Genomic DNA, 26425 nt, shown 5'->3' on the forward strand with positions numbered 1-26425 from the left:
TGGGAAGGGACTCCTATGGAAAGTCAGCAGCCCATGTCTCCTGAATCGACTTAAATAGGCAGGGGCCATAAATGGGCACCTTCTGGTCAAGCACAATAGAACGAAGCTCACATCACATAATGTGAGAGATGTCTAAAGTAGAGTTCCTGCCCTTCTCCTTGATGCATAACAGAAGCATATCCACTAGATATGAGTGTACCTGATCCAGGTTCTCAATGCGAGGGAAGAGGGTGTTGTGAACAAGAAAGGAATGAGCTCAGTGCGAGTGGCCCACTTGGCAGTAGTCATAGTCCTGGAGTAACGAATCAGCTTTAAATTGCACTACTGCAGGATGCTGCTAACGCGACACTACAATCAGTGATCCTTCGACGAAACTGTGTGCGATGCATTAATCGCAAACAGTGATGTAATAAAACCGTAAATGATAAGAAATGTTTGCGATGGCGGAGACGTCAAACACGATTCAGATTATAGTTGCGTGTGTGATGCGTGGTATACAGTTCACTCGAATGAACTGTTTGCAATGAGCATAACAACAGAAACGGTCAGCCAGATGAAGGTGTGTCCTATATACGCCATACAGTTCACTCGGATGAACTGTTTGTGATTAGGCAACACAATAAAAATGGTCAGCTAGATCAAGGCGTGTGCGATAGAGGGCATACAGTTCACTCGGATGAACCGATTGCGTCGAGCCAAGAGAATAGAAACGGTTCAACTTAACAAGATGTGTGTGATACGCGGCAAATAGGTTCATAATCAGAAATGTGTGCGAAGACCGATAATAACATAGACAATTGCTGCTAATGAGTCGTGTGTGTTGTGGGCAAACGCTTGCTGGTATGCAATTGTCAGCAATTGATGAATTCATCACCGACGGTTTCCCTAGTATGGTTCGTGTGCGATCTGATTGCACACAGAACAACAACATATATACTTATAAGGACATGATTGCATAACCAAATTAAACACCCAATTACATAGGTGGCTAGTACACACATGACATTTGCACACACCAAAGTAAACTAGTACATGCATAATTAACTAGGATAAATGATCATCTGATCATCATCTACTTCTTTCTTATGACGCTTGCCGCCACTGCTCTGCTGGTGGCTCGATCCCTCGTCGATTAAGGGAAGGAGGCACTCCCTCATGTCAACGATCCCTGTGCATCTCATAGCATGTGTACACGTTCTTGGCCGTGAACTTGAGGTGAGTTTCATCCAGTTTCCGCATCCAGGCCCCGTGCCAGGATATGGGATTTCTGTTGGCATCCTCCTTCATCTTTTCATAGTAGGGGTCGATGATGGGCGAGGTGAGTTCAACCAGAGAGTCCTTCTTCGGTGCTGCCCAGACCTTGTAGTGGCCATGGATTTCGACAAGGCACTGGTACAACAAGGTGCTATACAAACAATTTTTAACCCCTTTCCACGACGGTGTTTTGAACCGTCGCCAAGTGAGTGTGTGCGATAGGGGGGTCCTCCCCACACGACCCAGAAACCGTCGGGGATAAGGAGCCTTGATGCATACAATTGTCCCTATAAAACTATTTCTGATATCTCGAATATCCGAAACGCTTCATCCTTGAAACTCGTTTGTGCTCGCATTGCCATCTGATACATCTCTGTCGTATCTATATTTTTTTATTGTTTCATGCCAATATTATTAACTTTTTTTTACATATTTTTGGCAACTTTTTATATGATTTATTGGACTAACCTATTGATCCAGTGCCCAGTGCCAGTTCCTGTTTTTTGCATGTTTTTTGTATCGCAGAAAATCCATATCAAATGAAGCCCAAATGCAATAAAATTTTATGAAGATAAAAAGAATTATTTTGGAATATATGTGATTTTGGGAGTTGGAATCACCGCAAACGGAGGCCCACACAGCCCACAAGACACCAGGGCGCGCCAGAGGCCCCTGGCACATGGTGGTGGGTTGTGCCCTCCTTGAATGTCGGTTGGATCTCTAGTTCGGGCGCAAGGAAGCTTATATCCGAAAAAAAATCGTGTTAAAATCTCAGCGCAATCGGAGTTACGGATCTCCCGGAATATAAGAAACCGTTTTTGGCTAGATCAAGCGAGCGCGAAACAGAAGAGAACAGAGAGGGAGATCCAATTTCGGAGGGGCTCCCGCCCCTCCACCTCCATGGAGGCCATGGACCAGAGGGGGAACTCTCCTCCCATCCAGGGGGGAGGCCAAGGGATAAGAAGAAGGAGGGGGGCTCTCTCCCCCTCTCTCCCGGTGGCGCCGGAGTGGCGCTGGGGCAAGGATCGTGACGGCGATCTACATCAACAATCTTGCTACCGTCAACACCAACTCTCTCCCCCTCTATGCAGTGCTGTAACACCTCTTCTCCCTACTGTAATCTCTACTTAAACATGGTGCTCAACTCCGTATATTATTTCCCAATGATATGTGGCTATCCTATGATGTTTGAGTAGATCCGTTTTGTCTTGTGGGTTAATCGTGATCTTGGTTGGTATGATTGTATATTTTATTTATGGTGCTGTCCTACAGTGCCCTTCGTCTCGCGCAAACGTGAGGGGCCCTTGCTGTAGGGTGTTGCAATATGTTCATGATTCGCTTATGGTGGGTTGCGAGAGTGACAGAAGCTTAAACCCGAGTAAGTGGGTCATGGCGTATGGGAGTAAAGAGGACTTGATACTTAATGCTATGGTTGGATGTTACGACCTTAATGATCTTTAGTAGTTGCGAATGCTTGCTAGGGGTCCAATCATAAGTGCATATGATCCAAGTAGAGAAAGTATGTTAGCTCATGCCTCTCCCTCATATAAAATTGCAAGAATGATTACCGGTACTTGTTATCGATTGCCTCGGGACAAATGACTTTCTTGTTGACAAAAGCTATCTACTTTTATTACCTCGCAATTTATTCAAGGTTTTATTCTCGCAAAGTACTCATAGTTTTGTTCTTGCAAAATAGTTTCATACTTGTTTTAGGTAAAGCAAACGTTAAGTGTGCGTAGAGTTGTATCGATGGTCGATAGAACTTGAGGGAATATTTGTTCTGCCTTTAGCTCCTCGTTTGGTTCGACACTCTTATTTATCGAAGAAGGCTACAAACGATCCCCTATACTTGTGGGTTATTGATACGTATCCGTCGTATCTATAATTTTTGATTGTTTCATGCCAATATTATACAACTTTCACATGTTTTTGGCAACTTTTTATATGATTTATTGGACTAACCTATTGATCCAGTGCCCAGTGCCAGTTCCTGTTTTTTCATGTTTTTTGTATCGCAGAAAATCCATATCAAACGAAGTCCAAATGCAATAAAATTTTACGGAGAATTATTTTGGAATATATGTGATTTTTGGGAGTTGGAATCACCGCAAACAGAGGCCCACGAAGCCCACAAGACACCAGGGCGCGCCAGAAGCCCCTGGCGCGTGGTGGTGGGTTGTGCCCTCCTCGAACGTCGGTTGGAGCTCTACTTCGGGCGCAAGGAAGCTTATATCCGGAAAAAAATCGTGTTAAAATATCAGCGCAAATTGGAGTTACGGATCTCCCGGAATATAAGAAATGGCTTTCGGCCAGATCTGGAAAACGTGAAACAGAAGAGAACAGAGAGGGAGATCCAATCTCGGAGGGGCTCCCGCCACTCCGCCTCCATAGGAGACCATGGATCAGAGGGGGAATTCTCCTCCCCATCTAGGGGGGGAGGCCAAGGAAGAAGAAGAAGTAGGGGGGCTCTCTCCCCCCTCGCTCCCGGTGGCGCCGGGGCAACGATCGAGACGACGATCTACATCAACAATCTTGCTACCGTCAACACCAACTCTCTCCCACTCTATGCAGTGGTGTAACACCCCTTCTTCCCGCTGTAATCTCTACTTAAACATGGTGGTCAAATCCATATATTATTTCCCAATGATCTATGGTTATCCTATGATGTTTGAGTAGATCCGTTTTGTCCTGTAGGTTAATCGTGATCTTGGTTGGTATGATTGTATATTTTATTTATGGTGCTGTCCTACGGTGCCCTCTGTTCTCACGCAAACGTGAGGGGCCCCCGCTGTAGGGTGTTGCAATATGTTCATGGTTCACTTATGGTGGGTTGCGAGAGTGACATAAGCTTAAACCCGAGTAAGTGGGGTATGACATATGAGAGTAAAGAGGACTTGATACTTAATGTTGTGGTTGGGTTTCACGACCTTAATGATCATTAGTAGTTGTAGATGCTTGCTAGAGTTCCAATCATAAGTGCATATGACCCAAGTAGAGAAAGTATGTTAGCTCATGCCTCTCCCTCATATAAAATTACAAGAATGATTACCGATACTTGTTATCGATTGCCTAGGGACAAATAACTTTCTTGTTGACACAAACCCTTTTACTAAACACCTAACTTTTATTATCTTGCAAAGTACTTCTAGTTTTATTCTTGCAAAGTAGTTCTAGCATCACTCCTACAAACTAGTTTCATACTTGTTTTCGGTAAAGCAGACGTCAAGTGTGCGTAGAGTTGTATCGGTGGTCGATATAACTTGAGGGAATATTTGTTCTACCTTTAGCTCCTCGTTGGGTTCGACACTCTTATTTATCGAAGAAGGCTACAAACGATCCCCTATACTTGTGGGTTATCAAGACCTTTTTCTGGCGCCGTTGCCGAGGAGTTATAGCGTGGGGTGAATATTCTCGTGTGTGCTTGTTTGCTTTATCACCAAGTAGTTTTTATTTCCTGTTCTAAGTTGTTCTCTATCTTCAGTTATGGATATGGAACACGAAACACCAAAAAAATTAGTTGTACCTGCTACTCATGGAGATGGGGAACCTCCAAAAACCCTCGATGCTCGTTATGTGAAAGATATTATGCACTACTTTGATAATCCTGAGAAAACCCCATTCAACTATATAATGGGAGTAATGTTGGATCAATGTGAATAATTTAGGGATTATCGCTTGACTCACAAAGGGAAATTGTTATGGGATCAAATTCATAAATTGAAATGGTATGCTTGGAATCTATGCTTGAGATATGATTTTACTTGTTGCTCTAGGATGAATGTTCCACACCTTCCCTTTTCATCCAAATTTAATGTGGCACCCCGGCTCAGAGAAACCGGAACGCCCCGTATTCCAGCCCAGAGATCGAGGTGAAGTCTTCTAGAATACGACACTGCTTAGCATAGAACAAACCAGCTCTCTATTATAACACGAATATGAATACAAGGTCTCCGATATTACAATGAATAACACCGGCAGGGCGACGCTATGCCAACCACAGTTGCTCTATGCAAGCAACATAACAACTCGAGGCAGCGGAACAACGAACGGCGATGATGGACTCCAATCCGCAGGGACTCTGGCTGGAATGTGTATCCTATCTCGCGAACACAGGAACCACACCAAACAAGCAAGCAATCCAGGCACAACCTGCAAACTGGCATGACTCACCAGGTCAGTACATTGAATGTACTTGCAAGCTCACAATTAACCAAAAGCAGTCAAGGCAAACAACAGCATGGCATTAGCATGTTAAATCAATCATGAACATGATACTAGCAAAACAATAGGGCATGCACAACTGAACATGATACAACTTTTGCATGGCATGAGCATATGAACATGGCGATACTACCTTCAACAAGTTAACATTATCAAGCACCAACTTACTCTGCTCGGGTTACCTCGTAGCCAACACATGCATCAACTTACCAACATTGGTATCCACGATACCACCGTGATCATCTCACGATCACACAACTTCGGTATCCACGATACCTCTGTGATCCTCTCTCAATCACAACCAATCTCTTTCTCATCATTGAATTGGGGTTATTAATCGAGTTATTATTATTGTTGGCTCATAGTGTGACCGACTACGAACTGGGCCCATATCCGCGGGTGCGGCTATCGATAGATTAAACACACACACTCTGCAGAGGTAGCACACTATACCCACACCACGGAATTCATGGCCTCGCACTCCCATTCGGGTGGACCAACGACATTCCGACAAAACCGATCTACTTCCCATGACACTCTCCCGGCCACTCCGACCAACTCCCTGTGGGATAAGTCATGGGTGGCCCCGTGCCTACCAAAGGCATCAAGGCCACCGTCGTGGCAAAACGGTCCCAAACGGGGACATGAACTCAAAAACAAACATGGGCACACAAGGCTTATGCCATCCTACCCGGCCAAGGTAGCGCCCGCGCATAACCTTCCCTCATTGGAGGCACCGGCGAGGCACATGACAATAGACCCAGTTAGGACCTTCCCATAAAAGGCAAATGTGGTTGCACTAGTCAGCTCGATTTGGTGGCACCATGACTCAGCCAACAGATGTTCAAGTTTGATCATTAACCGGTTAAACTTGAATGCAATAACCTGAGCCATATTAAAATAACATGATGCATCTACAATGCAGGATACCAACATGAGCATGGATGTGCAACATAATCCTCAAGCATATCAACAATCATATATCATATATCCGAATGAGCATGACATACGGACGAGCATGAATAACACAAGCATAAATCTACCATAAGCATAGCATGACCACTAGGATCATGAATAAATACCATGCAAGAACACATCAATAACATTACCGAGTAAACACTTAACCAACTAACAGCAAAGAAACATACAACTTAACGGTATTCGGTAACCGACGCTAGTCATGCACCGAAGAACATGACCAACCCAACATGTACTACTACCAAGCATGGCAATATGAAAGTAATACTAGCAAGTAGAACAAGATAACCAGGTGCATATGAACATAGCATGAAAGTAAACACATATCCATAGCATAACCGAAACAACGATAGCTGTAGCAAAACAAACAGACAGTTATTAAAGATTCAAGTTGAAAACTAATGCTATTGCATGTGTATCATGCAAATGGTGGTTGTGGCTTGCCTGGGGTGATGGAGACTCCGGGAAAAAGTGCGGTGAAGCAACGAAACGAAACGCCGGACGGTTCTCTCTCGGAGGGGGCTGATTAGAGGCAAGGGCAAAATGGTCATTTTCACTATGTGACAACCTAGTAAAAATTATACCAACATAAAGAGCTCGACGAGACAAAGACATGAGCGTTGGTTTCACCTCGATCGGAGTTACGGTTGAAAAGTTATGAGGGTTTGAACACCAGGGACCATTCTGTGAATAAAACTTCAATAAACAAGTCCCTGGAGGCAAAAACTGAAAGCGCCTTTGGCCGAATATGTTTTCTGAAAAGGAAAACGTATTTTGAGCTGCAGTTAGAAGGAAATACGCTTTCCAGAAGGGAAAACGCATTATGGATAAAGAAAAGGGAAGAATACGCTTTTGAGAAACGGAAACGTATTCTTGCGAATATGCTTCCACTTACGTGACGTGGCAAGGGGGGGCGATCGGGATGGAGGTCGTCGTCTTCTTCCTCCTCTCGCTCTTGTTCGCCCATGAATAGAGCAGAGGTAGGGAAGGGGCAGCGCTGGGGCGGCCGGCCCAGTCCAGCTCCGGCCAGGCCGAGGCCAACGGCGGGCGTGGCTGGACCTGGCGCGTCCGTTCCAAGAGGTGGCGGCCACCGGGGAGGCGCGGGGAGGAGGGGAGGCCGTGGCGACGGGAGACTACAGAGGTGGTAGGCGGCGAGGCTCTCCGGCGAAACGGGCACTCCGGCGAGGGGCAAACAGGGTGGGGCGGCTCTACGGAGCACGAGGAGGACGGTGGTGGCCACGGAATGGAGGGAGGAGCACCAGAGGGCCGCGACGACGAGGTTGACGAGAGGATGGGCGGCGGTCGTGCTTGGGGAAGACGGCCTCGAGGGACTCCGGGAAAAAAATAAGAGGTGGAGAAGGTGCACCTGAGCGAGGAGAACACGATGGAGGTGGTGGAACGGAGAGAAGAGGGCTAGGCTCGCCGGAACCGAGGCGGCCATGGCGATCTCCGGTGAAAAGAGGAGGGGGCCGTGGACTCCGGTGGGCAAATGAGGTGAGGGAGGGATGAATGAGCTGCGGGAGGGGTCGAGGGTCCTATATATAGGCCCGGGGAGGCCTTGGGGAAGCTCTAGAGAGCTCGGCCGACATGCCAAAACGGAGCAGAGGACGGACGCGTCACGGGGAGCTCGACGGCGACGCGATGGCAGCGATGCAGGGCGGGGCAGCGACTCAGGCCGATGCAGTCAAGCACGGGCTAGCTCCTGGACAAGGTTTGGCGTCGAGACGAGGAGGAAGGCGACGGGAACAGGGCGGGAATACTCCAGAGCACGAGTTGGGCTGGTCGCGACCCGTGGTCACCGCGTGAACTGGCATACGCGCCAGATGATCAACCACATCATGTCTAGTAGATGGGCCCTGATAACCCACAAGTATAGGGGATCGCAACAGTTTTCGAGGGTAGAGTATTCAACCCAAATTTATTGATTCGACACAAGGGGAGCCAAAGAATATTCTCAAGTATTAGCAGTTGAGTTGTCAATTCAACTAACACCTGGATAACTTAATATCTGCAGCAAAGTATTTAGTAGCAAAGTAGTATGGTAGTAGCGGTAACGGTGGCAAAAGTAACAGTGATAGTTTTGTAGTGATTGTAACAGTGGCAACGGTAAAGTAAATAAGCGAAGAACAATATATGAAAAGCTCGCAGGCATTGGATCGGTGATGGATAATTATGCCGGATGCGGTTCATCATGTAACAGTTATAACATAGGGTGACACAGAACTAGCTCCAATTCATCAATGTAATGTAGGCATGTATTCCGAATATAGTCATACGTGCTTATGGAAAAGAACTTGCATGACATCTTTTGTCCTACCCTCCCGTGGCAGCGGGGTCCTATTGGAAACTAAGGGATATTAAGGCCTCCTTTTAATAGAGTACCGGACCAAAGCATTAACACATAGTGAATACATGAACTCCTCAAACTACGGTCATCACCGGGAGTGGTCCCAATTATTGTCACTTCGGGGTTGCCGGATCATAACACATAGTAGGTGACTATAGACTTGCAAGATAGGATCAAGAACTCACATATATTCATGAAAACATAATAGGTTCATATCTGAAATCATGGCACTCGGGCCCTAGTGACAAGCATTAAGCATAGCAAAGTCATAGCAACATCAATCTCAGAACATAATGGATACTAGGAATCAAACCCTAACAAAACTAACTCGATTACATGATAAATCTCATCCAACCCATCACCGTCCAGCAAGCCTACGATGGAATTGCTCACGCACGGCGGTGTGCATCATGAAATTGGTGATGGAGGATGGTTGATGATGACGACGGCGACGGATTCCCCTCTCCGGAGCCCCGAACCGACTCCAGATCAGCCCTCCCGGGAGAGATTAGGGCTTGGCGGCGGCTCCGTATCGTAAAACGCGATGAATCCTTCTCTCTGATTTTTTCTCCCCGAACGTGAATATATAGAGTTGGAGTTGAGGTCGGTGGAGCTCCAGGGGGCCCACGAGGCAGGGGGCGCGCCCAGGGGGGCAGGCGCGCCTCCCACCCTCGTGGACAGGGTGTGGGCCCCCTGGCCTTGATTCTTTTGCTAGTATTTTTTATTATTTCCGAAAATAATCTCCGTGAAGTTTCAGGTCATTCTGAGAACTTTTGTTTTTGCACAAAGATAACACCATGGCAATTCTGCTGAAAACAGCGTCAGTCCGGGTTAGTTCCATTCAAATCGTGCAAGTTAGAGTCCAAAACAAGGGCAAAAGTGTTTGGAAAAGTAGATACGACAGAGACGTATCAACTCCCCCAAGCTTAAACCTTTGCTTGTCCTCAAGCAATTCAGTTGACAAACTGAAAGTGATAAAGAAAAACTTTTACAAACTCTTTTTGCTCTTGTTGTTGTAAATATGTAAAGCCAACATTCAAGTTTTCAGCAAAGATTATGACTAACCATATTCACAATAACACTTAGGTCTCATGTTACTCATATCAATGGCATAATCAACTAGCGAGCAATAATAGCAAATCTCGGATGACAACACTTTCTCAAAACAATCATAATATGATATAACAAGATGGTATCTCGCTAGCCCTTTCTGAGACTGCAAAACATAAATGCAGAGCACCTTTAAAGATTAAGGACTGACTAAACATTGTAATTCATGGTAAAAGAGATCCAGTCATAGTCATACTCAATATAAATTAATAGTAATGGATGCAAATGACAGGAGTGCTCTCTAGCTGGTGCTTTTTAATAAGAGGGTGATGGCTCAACATAAAAGTAAATGGATAGGCCCTTCGCAGAGGGAAGCAGGGATTTGTAGAGGTGCCAGAGCTCGATTTTTGAAATAGAGATAAATAATATTTTGAGTGGTATACTTTCATTGTCAACATAACAACCGAGAGATCTCGATATCTTCCATGCTACACACATTATAGGCAGTTCCCAAAGAGAATGGTAAAGTTTATACTCCCCCTCCACCAACAAACATCAGTCCATGGCTTGTCCGAAACAAGGGGTGCCTCCAACTAACAACAATCCTGGGGGAGTTTTGTTTGCAATTATTTTGATTTGATTTGCATAAATCATGGGACTGGGCATCCTGGTGACCAGCCATTTTCTCGTGAGTGAGGAGCGGAGTCCAGTCCTCTTGAGAATAACCCGCCTAACATGGAAGATACAGACAACCCTAGTTGATACATGAGCTATTCGAGCATACAAAACAGAATTTCATTTGAAGGTTTAGAGTTTGGCACATACAAATTTACTTGGAACGACAGGTAGATACCGCATATAGGAAGGTATGGTGGACTCATATGTAATAACTTTGGGGTTTATGGAAGTGGATGCACAAGCAGTATTCCCGCTTAGTACAAGTGAAGGCTAGCAAAAGACTAGGAAGCGACCAACTAGAGAGCGACAACAGTCATGAACATGCATTAAAACTAATAAACATTGAGTGCAAGCATGAGTAGGACTTAATCCACCATGAACATAAATATCATGGAGGCTATGTTGACTTTGTTTCAACTACATGTGTGAACATGTGCCAAGTCGAGTCACTCGAATCATTCAAAGGAGGATACCACCCTATCATACCACATCACAACCATTTTAATAGCATGTTGGCACGCAAGGTAAACCATTATAAACTCCTAGCTAATTAAGCATGGCATAAGCAACTATAATCTCTAATTGTCATTGCAAACATGTTTATTCATAATAGGCTGAATCCGGAACGATGAACTAATCATATTTACAAAAACAAGAGAGGTCGATTTCATACCAGCTTCTCTCATCTCAGTCAGTCCATCATATATCGTCGTTATTGCCTTTCACTTTCACGACCGAACGATGTGTATAATAGTAATAGTGCATGTGCATTGGACTAAGCTGGAATCTGCGAGCATTCAATAAACAGGAGGAGACAAAGTAATACGGGCTCATGGTTAAATCAACAATAATGCATATAAGAGCCACTTCAACATTTTAATCATGGTCTTCTCCTATCGACCCCCAAAGAAAAGGAAAAGAAATAAACTATTTACACGGGAAAGCTCCCAACAAGCAAAAGAAGAACAAGAAATCTTTTTGGGTTTTCTTTTTAATTATTACTACTACACCAAGAAAGTAAACTAGCTAAAAGCTAAAACTAATTTTTTTTCTTAAGGTTTTCCAAACACACAAGAAGAAAGCATAAAAAGGAAAATAAACTAGCATGGATAGTACAATGAAAAAGTATGAGCACCGACAACTAGCATGAGTGTGTGAACATGAATGTAATGTCGGTGAGAAATACGTACTCCCCCAAGCTTAGGCTTTTGGCCTAAGTTGGTCTATTGCCACGGCTGGCCTGGCGGATATCCAAAGTTGTAACTGGGGTCGTACTGAGATGCAGCGGCTATTGCATCGTGGGCTGCAGCTTGGAGGCGAGATGCCCTCGTCCTCCTCTCATACTCATTTGCCTCCTCCCTGGTTATGACATATCTCCCCTTTGCCTGAAAGTCAAAGAGAGTAGGAGCAGGGAGAACAATATTGACACCGTCACGCTTGTCAAAGATTAGTCGGTACTGGAGAGGCGGTTCATTCCTCTCAACAAACTGATGGCGAACCATGGCATTAAAATCTAGATAAGCAGGAGGCAATTCCATATCATAATCACGAATAGGTATCTCAAGATAATTAGCTAAACGGATTGCATAAATTCCACCAAAGAAATCTCCATTAATACTATTATTATGCAACCTACGTGCCACAATGGCTCCCAAATTATAATGTTTATCTCCTAATACAGCACTCCCGAGAACACTGAGATCAGGAACACACATGTGGCATGCCTCATCCTTACCATTTATGCATCGGCCTATAAAGAGAGCAAAATAATGTATAGCAGGAAAATGAATGCTCCCTATGGTAGCTTGTGTTATTTCTCTAGATTCCCCCACTGTGATACTAGCAAGAAAATCTCTAAACTCATATTTGCGAGGTTCACTAGGACTACCCCATTGCGGGAGTTTACAAGCAGTACTAAAATCCTCTAGGTCCATGGTATAGGATTTATCATAAAGATCAAACAGGATCGTGTGAGAGTTGCGTGAAGATGAAAATCTAAATCTTCTCACAAAGGAGTCAGTAAGGTAATAGTGTTGGAGGCACTTATCTGACATGAAGCCCTCCAAATCAGCGTTACGCACATATGCCTCAAATTCCTCCTTAATTCCTACTCGGACCATGAAGTTTTCTGACGGCCGTTCACAAGGCCGCACTTGAGCTTCTCTTGGTGGTTCATGGTCCAGCTCACGTATTGCAGGTCTGGGTCCTTGCTTCCTTGAAGAACCTCCTTGGTACATTTTCCTAAACATATTTCTTCCTCTAAAAAATTTCTGAAATTTTTAGTAACTTCAAATAAAAGTGAACCAAGCTCAACAAAATTGATAGCAACTACTCCCACAAGTGCCTAGAGACTATATCATGCATTAGAACTACTTGGGACCAAATAAATTTGACATGCAAGCTCAAGAACAGGGTCACCTAGGCAGCAAAAATTTGCAATGGGTAAAGCACTAGAACAAAAACTAATTGGACCATTGGAGGAGTCACATACCAAAGAACAACCCCCCAAAGCAGTTTTGTGACTGGAGCTTTGAGCAAGGAGATCGAAAATGGCAGCAAGATGAGCTAGAACTCGTGCTTGAGCTGGCTGGTGATTTTTTTGGGAGGAAGAAGGAGTGTGTGGTGGCTGGAATAAGTGGAGGGGAGCCACCATGGGCCCACGAGGCAGGGGGCACGCCATGGACCCTCGTGGCCAGGTGCTCGCTCCCCTGATGTGTTCTTAGTGCCAGATATTCTCAAATATTCCAGAAAAAATCATATTTCAATTTCGGGGCATTTGGAGAACTTTTATTTTTGGGGTATTTTTTATTGCACACATAATTCAGAAAACAGACAGAAAATACTATTTTTACTTTATTTAATCTAAATAACAGAAAGTAGAAGAAGGGTACAGAAGGTTGTGCTTTCTAACTTCATCCATCTCATGCTCATTGAAAGGAATCCACTAACAAGGTTGATGAAGTCTTGTTAACAAACTCATTCCGAATCACATGAAACCGGAGAAATTTCGAATAACACTAAGTTACCTCAACGGGGATATGCACGTCCCCGATAATAAGAATTGAAGGAAATATGCCCTAGAGGCAATAATAAAGTTATTATTTATTTCCTTATATCATGATAAATGTTTATTATTCATGCTAGAATTGTATTAACCGGAGACGAAATACATGTGTGAATACATAGACAAACAGAGTGTCACTAGTATGCCTCTACTTGACTAGCTCGTTGAATCAAAGATGGTTAAGTTTCCTAGCCATAGACATGAGTTGTCATTTGATTAACGGGAGCACATCATTAGGAGAATGATGTGATTGACTTGACCCATTCCGTTAGCTTAGCACTTGATCGTTTAGTATGTTGCTATTGCTTTATTCATGACTTATACATGTTCCTATGACTATGAGATTATGTAACTCCCGTTTATCGGAGGAACACTTTGTGTGCTACCAAACGTCACAACGTAACTGGGTGATTATAAAGGTGCTCTACAGGTGTCTCCGAAGGTACTTGTTGGGTTGGCGTATTTCGAGATTAGGATTTGTCACTCCGATTGTCGAAGAGGTATCTCTGGGCCCACTCGGTAATGCACATCACTATAAGCCTTGCAAGCATTGTAACTAATGAGTTAGTTACGGGATGATGTATTACGGAACGAGTAAAGAGACTTGCCAGTAACGAGATTGAACTAGGTATTGAGATACCGACGATCGAATCTCGGGCAAGTAACATACCGGTGACAAAGGGAACAATGTATGCTGTTATGCGGTTTAACCGATAAAGATCTTCGTAGAATATGTGGGAGCCAATATGAGCATCCAGGTTCCGCTATTGGTTATTGACCGGAGACGTGTCTCGGTCATGTCTACATAGTTCTCGAAACCCGTAGGGTCCGCACGCTTAAAGTTCGGTGACGATCGGTATTATGAGTTTATGTGATTTGATGTACCAAAGGTAGTTCGGAGTCCCGGATGAGATCAGGGACATGACGAGGAGTCTTGAAATGGTCGAGACGTAAAGATCGACATATTGGACCACTATATTCGGACATCGGAAAGGTTCCGAGTGATTCGGATATTTTCGGAGTACCACGGAGTTACAGGAATTCACCAGGAGAAGTATTGGGCCTTATTGGGCCATACGGGAATAGAGGAGAGAGGCCAAAAGGAAGGAGGCGCGCGCCCCCCCTCTAGTCCGAATTGGACAAGGGGTGCAGCCCCTTTTTCCTTCACCCTCTCCCCCTCTTTCCTTCTCTCTTACTCCGGAAAGGAAAGGGGAATCCTACTAGGACTTGGGAGTCCTAGTAGGACTCCCCACACTTGGCGCGCCCCCTCTAGGGCCGGCCTCTCCCTCCCTCCTTTATATACGGGGGCAGGGTGGTGAAGGAAATATGCCCTAGAGGCAATAATAAAGTTATTATATCATGATAAATGTTTATTATTCATGCTAGAATTGTATTAACCGGAAACATAATACATGTGTGAATACATAGACAAACATAGTGTCACTAGTATGCCTCTACTTGACTAGCTCGTTGAATCAAAGATGGTTAAGTTTCCTAGCCATAGACATGAGTTGTCATTTGATTAACGGGATCACATCATTAGAGAATGATGTGATTGACTTGACCCATTCCGTTAGCTTAGCACTTGATCGTCTAGTATGTTGCTATTGCTTTATTCATGACTTATACATGTTCCTATGACTATGAGATTATGCAACTCCCGTTTACCGGAGGAACACTTTGTGTGCTACCAAACGTCACAACGTAACTGGGTGATTATAAAGGTGCTCTACAGGTGTCTCCGAAGGTACTTGTTGGGTTGGCGTATTTCGAGACTAGGATTTGTCACTCCGATTGCCGAAGAGGTATCTCTGGGCCCTCTCGGTAATGCACATCACTTAAGCCTTGCAAGCATTGCAACTAATGAGTTTGTTGCGGGATGATGTATTACAAAACGAGTAAAGAGACTTGCCGGTAACGAGATTGAACTAGGTATTGAGATACCGACGATCGAATCTCGGGCAAGTAACATACCGATGACAAAGGGAACAACGTATGTTGTTATGCGGTCTGACCGATAAAGATCTTCATAGAATATGTGGGAGCCAATATGAGCATCCAGGTTCCGCTGTTGGTTATTGACCGAAGACGTGTCTCGGTCATGTCTACATAGTTCTCGAACCCGTAGGGTCCGCACGCTTAAAGTTTCGATGACAGTTATATTATGAGTTTATATGTTTTGATGTACCGAAGGTTGTTCGGAGTCCCGGATGTGATCACGGACATGACGAGGAGTCTCGAAATGGTCGAGACATGAAGATTGATATATTGGAAGCCTATGTTTGGATATCGGAATTGTTCCGGGTGAAATCGGAATTTTACCGGAGTACCGGGAGGTTACCGGAGCCCCCCGGGGGCTTAATGGGCCATAGTGGGCCTTAGTGGAAGAGAGGAGAGGCAGCCAGGGCAGGGCCGCGCCCCCCTCCCCCCTAGTCCGAATAGGACAAGGAGAGGGGGGCGGCGCCCCCCCTTTTCCTTCCTCTCTCCCTCCTCTTTCCCCCTCCACTCCTAGTCCAGCAAGGAAAAGGGAGGGAGTCCTACTCCCGGTGGGAGTACGACTCCTCCTGGCGCGCCCCTCCTGGCCGGCCGCACCTCTCCCCCTTGCTCCTTTATATACGGGGGCAGGGGGGCACCCTAGAGACACAACAATTGATCGTTTGATCTTTTAGCCGTGTGCGGTGCCCCCTCCACCATAGTCCACCTCGATAATACTGTAGCGGTGCTTAGGCGAAGCCCTGCGTCGGTAGAACATCATCATCATCACCACGCCGTCGTGCTGACGAAACTCTCCCTCAACACTCGGCTGGATCGGAGTTCGAGGGACGTCATCGGGCTGAACGTGTGCTGAACTCGGAGGTGCCGTGCGTTCGGTACTTGATCGGTCGGATCGTGAAGACGTACGACTACATCAACCGCGTTGTGCTAACGCTTCCGCTTTCGGCCTACGAGGGTACGTAGACAACACTCTCCCCTCTCGTTGCTATGCATCACCATGATCTTGCGTGTGCGTAGGAATTTTTTTGAAATTACTACGTTCCCCAACAGTGGCATCCGAGCCTGGTTTTATGCGTTGATGTTATATGCACGAGTAGAACACAAGTGAGTTGTGGGCGATATAAGTCATACTGCTTACCAGCATGTCATACTTTGGTTCGGCGGTATTGTTGGATGAAGTGGCCCGGACCGACATTACGCGTACGCTTACGCGTGACTGGTTCTTCCGACGTGCTTTGCACAGAGGTGGCTGGCGGGTGTCAGTTTCTCCAACTTTAGTTGAACCGAGTGTGGCTACGCCCGGTCCTTGCGAAGTTTAAAACAGCACCAACTTGACAAACTATCGTTGTGGTTTTGATGTGTAGGTAAGAACGGTTCTTGCTAAGCCCATCTTGCAACAACAAAGTAGAGGACGTCTAACTTGTTTTTGCAGGGCATGTTGTGATGTGATATAGTCAAGACATGATGCTAAATTTTATTGTATGAGATGATCATGTTTTGTAACCGAGTTATTGGCAACTGGCAGGAGCCATATGGTTGTCGCTTTATTGTATGCAATGCAATCGTCCTGTAATGCTTTACTTTATCACTAAGCGGTAGCGATAGTCGTAGAAGCATAAGATTGGCGAGACGACAACGATGCTACGATGAAGATCAAGGTGTCACGCCAGTGACGATGGTGATCATGACGGTGCTTCGGAGATGGAGATCACAAGCACAAGATGATGATGGCCATATCATATCACTTATATTGATTGCATGTGATGTTTATCTTTTATGCATCTTATCTTGCTTTGATTGACAGTAGCATTATAAGATGATCCCTCACTAAATTATCAAAGTATAAGTGTTCTCCCTGAGTATGCACCATTGCGAAAGTTCTTCGTGCTGAGACACCACGTGATGATCGGGTGTGATAGGCTCTACGTTCAAATACAACGGGTGGAAAACAGTTGCACACGCGGAATACTCAGGTTAAGCTTGACGAGCCTAGCATATAACAGATATGGCCTCGGAACACGGAGACCGAAAGGTCGAGAGTGAATCATATAGTAGATATGATCAACATAGTGATGTTCACCGTTGAAACTACTCCATCTCACGTGATGATCGGACATGGTTTAGTTGATATGGATCACGTGATCACTTAGAGGATTAGAGGGATGTCTATCTAAGTGGGAGTTCTTAAGTAATATGATTAATTGAACTTTAATTTATCATGAACTTAGTCCTAGTAGTATTAGCATATCTATGTTGTAGATCAATAGCTCGCGTTGTTGCTTCCCTATGTTATATATATGTTCCTAGAGAAAACTAAGTTGAAAGATGATAGTAGCAATGATGTGGACTGGGTCCGTGATCTGAGGTTTATCCTCATTGCTGCACAGAAGAATTATGTCCTTGATGCACCGCTAGGTGACAAACCTATTGCAGGAGTAGATGCAGACGTTATGAACGTTTGGCTAGCTCAATATGATGACTACTTGATAGTTTAGTGCACCATGCTTAACGGCTTAGAATCAGGACTTCAAAGACGTTTTGAACGTCATGGACCATGTGAGATGTTCCAGGAGTTGAAGTTAATATTTCAAGCAAATACCCGAGTTGAGAGATATGAAGTCTCCAACAAGTTCTATAGCTAAAGGATGGAGGAGAATATCTCAAGCAGTGAGCATGTGCTCAGATTGTCTGGGTACTACAATCGCTTGAATCAAGTGGGACTTAATCTTCCAGATAAAATAGTGATTGACAGAAACCATCACCAAGTTAGTAGAACTTCGTGATGAACTATAATATGCAAGGGATAACAGAAACAATTCCCAAGATGTTCGTGATGCTGAAATCGACGGAGGTAGAAATCAAGAAAGAGTATCAAGTGTTGATGGTTAACAAGATCACTAGTTTCAAGAAAAGGGCAAAGGGATAGAAGGGGAACTTCAATAAGAACAGCAAGCAAGTTGCTGCTCAAGAGAAGAAGCCCAAGTCTGGACCTAAGCCTGAAACTGAGTGCTTCTACTGCAAAGGGACTGGTCACTGGAAGCGGAACTGCCCCAAGTATTTGGCGGATAAGAAGGATGGCAAAGTGAACAAAGGTATATTTGATATACATGTTATTGATGTGTACTTTACTAGTGTTTATAGCAACCCCTCAGTATTTGATACTAGTTCAGTTGCTAAGATTAGTAACTCGAAACAGGAGTTGCAGAATAAACAGGGACTAGTTAAGGGTGAAGTGACGATGTGTATTGGAAGTGGTTCCAAGATTGATATGATCATCATCGCACACTCCCTATACTTTCGGGATTAGTGTTGAAGATAAATAAGTGTTATTTGGTGTTTGCGTTGAGCATGAATATGATTTGATCATGTTTGTTGCAATACGATTATTCATTTAAATTAGAGAATAATTGTTGTTCTGTTTACATGAATAAAACCTTCTATGGTCATACACCCAATAAAATGGTTTGTTGGATCTCGATCGTAGTGATACACATATTCATAATATTGAAGCCAAAATATGCAAAGTTAATAATGATAGTGCAACTTATTTGTGGCACTGCCGTTTAGGTCATATTGGTGTAAAGCGCATGAAGAAACTCCATGCTGATGGGATTTTTGGAATCACTTGAGTATGAATCACTTGATGCTTGCGAACCATGCCTTATGGGCAAGATGACTAAGACTTCGTTCTCCGGAACAATGGAGCGAGCAACTGACTTATTGGAAATAATACATACTGATGTATGCGATCCGATGAGTGTTGAGGCTCACGGCGGGTATCGTTATTTTCTAACCTTCACAGATGATTTAAGCAGATATGGGTATATCTACTTAATGAAACATAAGTCTGAAACAGTTGAAAAGTTCAAAGAATTTCAGAGTGAAGTGGAGAATCATTGTAACAAGAAAATATATTATTTCCGCGATTTGATCGCGGAGACGAATATTTGAGTTACGAGTTTGGTCTTCATTTGAAACAATGCGGAATAGTTTTGCAACTCACGCCATCTGGAACACCACAGGGTAATGGTGTGTCCGAACGTCATAACCGTACTTTATTGGATATAGTGCAATCTGTGATGTTTCTTACCTATCTACCACTATCGTTTTGGGGTTATGCATTAGAGACAGCTGCATTCACGTTAAATAGGGCACCATCTAAATCCGTTGAGACGACACCGTATGAACTATGGTTTGGCAAGAAACCTAAGCTGTCGTTTCTTAATGTTTGGGGTTGCGATGCTTATGTGAAAAAGTTTCATCCTGATAAGCTCAAACCCAAATCGGAGAAATGTGTCTTCATAGGATACCCAAAGGAGACAGTTGGGTACACCTTCTATCATAGATCCGAAGGCAAGACATTCGTTGCTAAGAATGGATCCTTTCTAGAGAAGGAGTTTCTCTTGAAAGAAGTGAGTGGGAGGAAAGTAGAACTTGATGAGGTAACTGTACCTGCTCCCTTATTGGAAAGTAGCTCATCGCAGAAATCTGTTCCTGTGACTACTACACCAATTAGTGAGGAAGCTAATGATGATGATCATGTAACTACAGATCAAGTTACTACCGAACCTCGTAGGTAAACCAGAGTGAGATCCGCACCAGAGTGGTACGGTAATCCTGTTCTGGAAGTCATGTTACTAGACCATGATAAACCTACGAACTATGAGGAAGCGATGATGAGCCCATATTCCGCGAAATGGCTTGAGGCCATGAAATCTGAGATGAGATCCATGTATGAGAACAAAGTATGGACTTTGATTGACTTGCCCAATGATCGGCGAGCCATTGAGATTAAATGGATCTTCAAGAGGAAGACGGACGCTGATAGTAGTGTTACTATCTACAAAGCTAGAATTGTTGCAAAAAGGTTTTCGACAAGTTCAAGGTGTTGACTACGATGAGAGTTTCTCACTCGTATCTATGCTTAAGTCTGTCCGAATCATGTTAGCAATTGCCGCACTTTATGAAATCTGGCAAATGGATAAACAAAACTGCATTCCTTAATGGATTTATTAAAGAAGAGTTGTATATGATGCAACCAGAAGGTTTTGTCAATCCTAAAGGTGCTAACAAAATATGCAAGCTCCAGCGATCCATCTATGGACTGGTGCAAGCATCTTGGAGTTGGAATATACGCTTTGATAAGTTGATCAAAGGATATAGTTTTATACAGACTTGCGGTGAAGCCTGTATTTACAAGAAAGTGAGTGGGAGCACTACAACATTTCTGATAAGTATATGTGAATGAAATATTGTTGATTGGAAATAATGTAGAATTATTCTGCAAAGCATAAATGAGTGTTTGAAAGGAGTTTTTCAAAGAAAGGCCTCGGTGAAGCTGCCGAGCATCAAGATCTATAGAGATAGATCAAGACGCTTGATAAGTTTTTTCAATGAGTACATACCATAACAAGATTTTGAGGTAGTTCAAAATGGAACAATCAAAGAAAGAGTTCTTGCCTGTGTTACAAGGTGTGAAATTGAGTAAGACTCAAAGCCCGACCACGGCAGAAGATAGAAAGAGAATGAAAGTCATTCCCTATGCCATAGGTTCTACAAAGTATGCCATGCTGTGTACCAGATCTATTGTATACCCTACCACTGAGTTTGGCAAGGGAGTACAATAGTGATCTAGGAGTAGATCACTGGACAGCGGTCAAAATTATCCTTAGTGGAATAAGGATATGTTTCTCGATTATGGAGGTGAAAAAAGGGGTTCATCGTAAAGGGTTACGTCGATGCAAGTTTTTGACACTGATCCAGATGACTCTAAGTCTCAATCTGGATACATATTGAAAGTGGGAGCTATTAGCTAGAGTAGGAATGCTTTGGGTGTACCAAACGTCACAACGTAACTGGGTGGCTATAAAGGTGCACTACAGGTATCTCCGAAAGTGTCTGTTGGGTTGGCACGAATCGAGACTGGGATTTGTCACTCCGTATGACGGAGAGGTATCTCTGGGCCCACTCGGTAATGCATCATCATAATGAGCTCAATGTGACTAAGTAGTTAGTCACGGGATCATGCATTACGGAACGAGTAAAGTGACTTGCCGGTAACGAGATTGAACGAGGTATTGGGATACCGACGATCGAATCTCGGGCAAGTAACATACCGATGGACAAATGGAATTATATACGGGATTGATTGAATCCCCGACATCGTGGTTCATCCGATGAGATCATCGTGGAACATGTGGGAGCCAATATGGGTATCCAGATCCTGCTATTGGTTATTAGCCGGAGAGGTGTCTCGGTCATGTCTGCATGGTTCCCGAACCCGTAGGGTCTACACACTTAAGGTTCGGTGACACTAGAGTTGTTATGGGAAATAGGTTACCGAAGGTTGTTCGGAGTCCCGGATGAGATCCCGGACATCACGAGGAGTTCCGGAATGGTCCGGCGGTGAAGATCGATATATTGGACGAATGGTATTGGAGTCCGGAAGTGTTCCGGGGGTACCAGGCTATGGCCAGCATGACCGAAAGGTGTTTTGGGAGCCCCGGCAAGTGTTGGAGGGCCTCATGGGCCAAAGGGGAAGGGGCAAACCAGCCCACTAAGGGGTGGTGCGCCCCCCACACCCTTTCCCACGTTACTTGGGGAGGTGGGGCACCTCCACCTGGCTTGGGAGGCAAGCCTCCACCTGCTTGGCTTGGGGGGCAAGTCTCCCTAGGATTTTCCCTAGGGAGATCCAATCTGCTTGGCTGCCGCCCCCTAGGGGAAACCCTAGGGCGCCTCCCCCTCTCCCCTTGCCCCTATATATAGTGGAGGGGTCGGAGGGCAGCCGCACCTCTTCCCTGGCGCAGCCCTCCCTCCTCATACACCTCCTCCTCCTCCTTCGTAGTGCTTAGCGAAGCTGTGCCGGAGAACCACGAGCTCCATTGCCACCACGCCGTCGTGCTGCTGGAGTTCTCCCTCAACTTCTCCTCTCCCCTTGCTGGATCAAGAAGGAGGAGACGTCCCCGGGCTGTACGTGTGTTGAATGCGGAGGCGCCGTCCGTTCGGCGCTAGATCGGATCTTCCGCGATTTGAATCGCTGCGAGTACGACTCCATCAACCGCGTTCTTGTAACACTTCCGCTTAGCGACCTTCAAGGGTATGAAGATGCACTCTCTCTCTCTCTCTCTCGTTGCTAGCATCTCCTAGATTGATCTTGGTGACATGTAGGAAAATTTTGAATTATTGCTACGTTCCCAACAGGCCACACCTCTCCCCCTTGCTCCTTTATATACAGGGGTAGGGGGGCACCCTAGAGACACAACAATTGATCGTTTGATCTTTTAGCCATGTGCGGTGCCCCCCTCCACCATAGTCCACCTCGATAATACTGTAGCGGTGCGCGAAGCCCTGCGTCGGTAGAACATCATCATCGTCACGACGCCGTCGTGCTGACGAAACTCTCCCTCAACACTCGGCTGGATCGGAGTTCGAGGGACGTCATCGGGCTGAACGTGTGCTGAACTCGGAGGTGCCGTGCGTTCGGTACTTGATCGATCAGATCGTGAATACGTACAACTACATCAACCGTGTTGTGCTAAAGCTTCCGCTTTCGGTCTACGAGGGTACGTGGAAAACACTCTCCCCTCTCGTTGCTATGCATCACCATGATCTTGCGTGTGCGTAGGATTTTTTTTGAAATTACTACGTTCCCCAACAGGGGGCACCTCTAGACACAACAATTGATCTCTTGATCTCTTAGCCGTGTGCGGTGCCCCCCTCCACCATATTCCACCTTGATCATATTGTAGCGGTGCTTAGGCGAAGCCCTGCGTCGGTAGCATCATCATCACCGTCACCACGCCGTCGTGCTGACGGAACTCTCCCGTGAAGCTCTGCTGGATCGGAGTTCGCGGGACGTCATCGAGCTGAATGTGTGCTGAACTCGGAGGTGCCGTACGTTCGGTACTTGGATCGGTCGGATCATGAAGACGTACGACTACATCAACCGCGTTGTGCTAACGCTTCCGCTTTCGGTCTACGAGGGTACGTGGACACACTCTCCCCTCTCGTTGCTATGCATCACCATGATCCTATGTGTGCGTAGGATTTTTTTTTAAATTACTACGTTCCCCAACAAGAATATCATATCTCTTTTTGATAGTAGGGAGAGGAAATTCAAAACCTCCAAAAATAATCGATGGAATTTTTCCAATAGAGTTTATACTATGAACTTGAGGTTGTTTCCTTGGAAAGTGTACCGTATGCTCATTACCATTAACATGAAAAGTGACATTGCCTTTGTTGCAATCAATAACAGCCCCTGCAGTATTCAAAAAGGGTCTTCCAAGAATAATAGACATACTATCGTCCTCGGGAATATCAAGAATAACAAAGTCTGTTAAAATAGTAATGTTTGCAACCACAACAGGCACATCCTCACAAATACCGACAGGTATAGCAGTTGATTTATCAGCCATTTGTAAAGATATTTCAGTAGGTGTCAACTTATTCAAATCAAGTCTACGATATAAAGAGAGAGAGGCATAACACTAACACCGGCTCCAAGATCACATAAAGCAGTTTTAATATAGTTTCTTTTAGTGTAGCATGGTATAGTTGGTACTCCTGGATCTCCAAGTTTCTTTGGTATTCCACCCCTAAAAGTACAATTAGCAAGCATGGTGGAAATTTCAGCTTCCGGTATCTTTATTTTACTTGTAACAATTTCTTTCATATACTTAGCATAAGGATTCATTTTGAGCATACCAGTTAATCACATACGCAAAAAGATAGGTCTAATCATTTCAGCAAAGCGCTCAAAATCCTCATCATCCTTTTTCTTGGATGGTTTGGGAGGAAAAGGCATGGGTTTCTGAACCCATGGCTCTCTTTCTTTACCGTGCTTCCTAGCAACAAAGTCTCTCTTATCATAACGTTGATTCTTTGATTGTGGGTTATCAAGATCAATAGCAGGTTCAATCTCTACATCATTATTATCGCTAGGTTGAGCATCAACACGAACATCATCATTAACATTATCACTAGGTTCATGTTCATTACCAGATTGTGTTTCAGCATCAGAAATAGAAATATCATTGGGATTCTCAGGTGTGTCAACAATAGGTTCACTAGAAGCATGCAAAGTCCTATCATTTTTCTTTTTCTTCCTCTTAGAAGGACTAGGTGTATCAACATTATTTCTCTGAGAATCCTGCTCAATTCTCTTAGGGTGGCCCTCAGGATACAAAGGTTCCTGAGTCACTTTACCCCCTCTTGTTGCAACTCTAACAGCAAAGTCACTATTCTTACTATTCAATTCATTGAGCAAGTCATTCCGAGCTTTAAGTACTTGTTCTACTTGAGTGGTAACCATAGAAGCATGTTTACTAATGAGTTTAAGTTCACCTTTAACTCTAGACAATTACCCAAGTGTTCAATCATATAAGCATTGCGTTTTAATTGTCTACCAAAATAAGCATTGAAATCTTCTTGCTTAACCATAAAGTTATCAAACTCATCTAAACATTGGCTAGCAAACTTAGTAGGAGGGATTTCAGCTTTATCATATTTATAGAGAGAATTTACCTTTACTACCTGTGTCGGGTTATCAAGACCATGTGTTTCTTCAACAGGCGGTAAATTAAGACCATGTATTTCTTCAATAGGAGGTAAATTCTTAACATCTTCAGGTTTTATACCTTTTTCTTTCATGGATTTCTTTGCCTCTTGCATATCTTCAGGACTGAGAAATAGAATACCCCTTTTCTTCGGAGTTGGCTTAGGAGTTGGTTCAGGAAGTGTCCAATTATTTTCATTGGTCAACATATTATTCAATAGAATTTCAGCTTGATCAACAGTTCTTTCCCTGAAAACACAACCAGCACAACTATCCAGGTGGTCTCTGGAAGCATCGGTTAGTCCATTATAAAAGATATCAAGTATTTCATTTTTCTTGAGAGGATGATTAGGCAAAGCATTAAGTAATTGGAGAAGCATCCCCCAAGCTTGTGGGAGACTCTCTTCTTCAATTTGCACAAAATTATATATATCCCTCAAGGCAGCTTGTTTCTTATGAGTAGGGAAATATTTAGCAGAGAAGTAATAAATCATATCTTAGGGACTACGCACACAACCATGATCAGGAGAATTAAACCATGTCTTAGCATCACCCTTTAATGAGAATGGAAATAATTTAAGGATATAATAGTAGCAAGTTTTCTCATCATTAGTGAACAGGGGGGCTATATCATTTAATTTAGTAAGATGTGCCACAACAGTTTCAGATTCATAGCCATAGAAAGGATCAGATTCAACCAAAGTAATTATCTCATGATCAACAGAGAAATCATAATCCTTATCAGTAACAAAGATAGGTGAAGTAGCATAAGCAGGATCATATTTCATTCTAGCATTCAGAGTTTTTTCTTTAAGCTTAACTAATAATTTCTTAAGATCACTTCTATCATTGCAAGCAAGAAATTCTCTAGCAGTTTCTTCATCCATAACATAACCCTCAGGCACAACAGGAAATTCATATCTAGGGGGAGAATCTTCGTCATCACTTTCATCAATATTATCAGTTTCAATAATTTCATTCTCTCTAGCCCTAGCAAGTTGTTCATCCAGAAATTCACCTAGTGGCACAGTAGTATCAAGCATAGAAGTAGTTTCATCATAAGTATCATGCATAGCAGAAGTGGCATCATCAATAACATGTGACATATCAGAATTAATAGCAGAAGCAGGTTTAGGTGTCACAAGTTTACTCAAAACAGAAGGTGAATCAAGTGCAGAGCTAGATGGCAGTTCCTTACCTCCCCTCGTAGTTGAGGGATAAATTTTGGTTTCCTCGTCTTTCAAGTTCCTCATAGTGACCAGCAGATATAAATCCCAAG

This window comes from Triticum aestivum, chromosome 5D, assembly GCF_018294505.1.
Source record: "Triticum aestivum cultivar Chinese Spring chromosome 5D, IWGSC CS RefSeq v2.1, whole genome shotgun sequence".
Lineage (NCBI taxonomy): Eukaryota > Viridiplantae > Streptophyta > Magnoliopsida > Poales > Poaceae > Triticum > Triticum aestivum.